The sequence below is a fragment of the Halyomorpha halys genome, unplaced genomic scaffold, assembly GCF_000696795.3.
Source record: "Halyomorpha halys isolate HHAL.00 unplaced genomic scaffold, Hhal_1.1 Scaffold668.1, whole genome shotgun sequence".
NCBI classification, from domain to species: Eukaryota; Metazoa; Arthropoda; class Insecta; order Hemiptera; family Pentatomidae; genus Halyomorpha; species Halyomorpha halys.
The window spans coordinates 109968-111204 of NW_027111382.1; positions in this window are offsets into that span (position 1 = coordinate 109968).

Below are 1237 nucleotides of genomic sequence, written 5' to 3' on the forward strand. Positions count from 1 at the left end.
TTTCAAATTGCATTGAAAATAATTGCAGAAAAGTATTACAAATCGTCTACCATGAGATAAATGCTCACAGGACACCTCTTAGGGAACGAAAAAGTAGTACACTCCTGCTGGGTTAAAGAGCCTTTCATTTATCCAGTTTTCCAAATAGGCAGGTTAAAATAATTTATGTTTTTATACTCTTATTTATGAGAACAGTACAAAAGTTACGACTTAAAAAAATCAGTACATTAAACTCACAGTTCATCATACAACTTTCCGCTATCATAAACCGATGATAGCTTTAATTTGTCAGCACCTGTGAATGAATTACACTTTTGTTTCAACATTTTGGGCGCTTCTATTCACTTATTTATTGTATGAAACCTGAGTACTGAAAAACCAAAGCGTGTGTAGTAGAAATTCAAATGTTTGTAAGCAAACATGTCGCAAATTGTCCAAATCTGATAAATTTCCTTACTTATACAGACTATTTAGCCACTAAATTTCAATTATAGATTTAAACATTGAAAAAATTCTAAGAAATCAAATTTCAAAGCCTTAAAAATTATCAGTAAGAGAGGTAATTCAATGCAAAAATATTGGAATCTAATTGTAATTATCATTAGTAGAGATTTCTTACCTATCCAGGGCTCACTAAACCAGGTTACACTGTAATAATTTTATTTTTGTTCTTTAAAAAATCGACCCATCTGAATCTTTCACAAGTGGAATCACTTGTGTAGAATTCTGTGTTATCAATTGAAATTGGAAGCTGAAGTTTAGAGTACTTCTTTAAATATTGTTAAAAACAAAAATTACAATTAATATTTAATTGAAAGATACCGAAATAAATTCTTGAATCTCTTGAATAGCAGTAAATAACTTATCGGTATATATTGCTGATTCTAAAATCATGAGGTCTGAGAAAAGTAAAATTATATAAATACAGCCTATGGACAGTGTCACTATATGTAAAACTGTTATGAAATGAAATAGTAGTTCTGTTTTATTAGCATTTTTTGATACTGTTGATGTGAGTTGTGCATATTTTGGTCTAAAGTTATGTAATTCTATCTTTTTCTGGCCTGATGAATTGTTGAAACTTTGGCTGATTAACAATTTACTGATATTTGGGTCTTCGTTCAGTAATCTTCTCACTATATGCCTTACGCTAATATGTTAATGTTACTTACCATTAATAACCTTAGTATTTTTAATGCTTCTTTTGTCTTTTTTTTTTTTTTTTTTTTTTTTTTTT